Raw genomic sequence first — 2,500 nt, forward strand, 5'->3', positions numbered from 1 at the left:
TATAGATACATACAGTATGTGTGTGTGTGTGTGTAGAGATAATGTTTATGTGTGTGTGTAATCCCACAATCCAGCGGGGGGCATCACGTTCACGTAGTACCAGCTCATTAACATAACATGCAACATTCTACACTGTTTCAAGTCTGCCGCTTGTAGGACCCAGTGGTCTCACACAACACACACACCCTCACACAACACACACTCTCGCTGCCTCTCTCAAACATGCTCAGTCTAATTAGGACTCAATAACTGAGTTAAAGTGTGTGTAAGTGTGTGTGGGCTTGATCCAGAATCAAATAGCCTATGGATTGACTGCAGGAGTGTGTGTGTATAGATACATACAGTATGTGTGTGTGTGTGTGTGTGTAGAGATAATGTTTATGTGTGTGTGTGTGTGTGTGTGTGTGTGTGCGTGTAGGGATATACGTTTGTTTGTGTGTGTGTGTGTGTGTGTGTATGTAGAGATTTGCATTTGTGTGTGTGTGTGTAAGTGTGTGTGTGTATGTAGAGATATACCTGTGTGTGTGTGTGTGTGTGTGTTTCTGTGTACCATCTCAGGTTACAGGAAGATGAGATGACCAGTAGCACAAAGAGACTTTAGAGTCCAAGTCTCAGAGACTGCCTCATATACACATGACCACACACACCCATGCACATATGTACACACACACACACACACACACACACACACACACACAAACACACAGCCTCACATACACATGACCACACACATCCATTCCCATATGTATACACACACACACACACACACACACACACACAAACACACACACACACACACACACATGACCACACACATCCATTCCCATATGTATACACACACACACACACACACAGCCTCAAATACACATGACCACACACATCCATTCCCATATGTATACACACACACACACCCACACACACACACACACACACACACACACACACACACACACACACACACACACACAGCAGTAGCAGTATAGTAATTGGAAATATTGTTCTCACTCTGACATTCAGATTCAAGTATGTCACCAGAGCTGTCAACTTTTAAAAAAAACTTTGAGTGAGTTTTTGTCGGGGGTGACCAAAATTTTGCTGCGCATGTGTGTGTGTGTGTGTGTGTGTGTGTGTGTGTGTGTGTGTGTGTGTGTGTGTGTGTGTGTGTGTGTGTGAGTGTGTGTGTGTGTGTGTGTGTGTGTATACATATGGGAATGGATGTGTGTGGTCATGTGTATGTGAGGCTGTGTGTGTGTGTGTGTGTGTGTGTGTGTGTGTGTGTGTGTGTGTGTGTGTGTGTGTGTGTGTGTGTGTGTGTGTGTGTGTGTGTGTGTGTGTTTTTGTCGGGGGTGGCCAAAATTTTGCTGCGCATGCAGCCACACAAGTTGGTGGCTCAAATATCAGGGAATTGGAATTACCCATGTTGTGACCAGCATTCTGGTGGATTGTGGGGCCCAAAGTCATCGATAGGGGCGGCCTACTGGAGATGGACAACATTGGTTACATTCTGTGAAGCAAAGACATAGCTGAAGGTCCACCCCCAGGAATGTTTTGTTTAAGTAGATGTTATTTCCTGCATTCTAGTGGATTTTTGGGTGGTATGCTAAAGATGTGCGGCCGACAGGCTCACGAATGCAAGCTGATGCTAAGCAGAAATGACAAAGAACACCAGAGCACCATGACTTGCATTCTTAATTTCATCACTCATCTTTAACTGAACTTCCGCTCGACAGAAGTGTTGCAACAACATTATTTTGAAATAAAAACATACGTAGGTTTATGTTTTGCAAACTGCGACAACTTCGTTACATATGATATGAGACACATGGGTCCATTAGTTACATATGATATGAGATACATGGGTCCATTAGTTACATATGATATGAGATACATGGGTCCATTAGTTACATATGATATGAGATACATGGGTCCATTAGTGTTACATATGATATGAGATACATGGGTCCATTAGTGTTACATATGATATGAGATACATGGGTCCATTAGTTACATATGATATGAGATACATGGGTCCATTAGTTACATATGATATGAGATACATGGGTCCATTAGTTACATATGATATGAGATACATGGGTCCATTAGTGTTACATATGATATGAGATACATGGGTCCATTAGTGTTACATATGATATGAGATACATGGGTCCATTAGTGTTACATATGATATGAGATACATGGGTCCATTAGTGTTACATATGATATGAGATACATGGGTCCATTAGTGTTACATATGATATGAGATACATGGGTCCATTAGTGTTACATATGATATGAGATACATGGGTCCATTAGTGTTACATATGATATGAGACACATGGGTCCATTAGTTACATATGATATGAGATACATGGGTCCATTAGTGTTACATATGATATGAGATACATGGGTCCATTAGTGTTACATATGATATGAGATACATGGGTCCATTAGTGTTACATATGATATGAGACACATGGGTCCATTAGTGAAACCGGCTAAG

Source organism: Sprattus sprattus (genome assembly GCF_963457725.1).
Source record: "Sprattus sprattus genome assembly, chromosome: 9".
NCBI classification, from domain to species: Eukaryota; Metazoa; Chordata; class Actinopteri; order Clupeiformes; family Clupeidae; genus Sprattus; species Sprattus sprattus.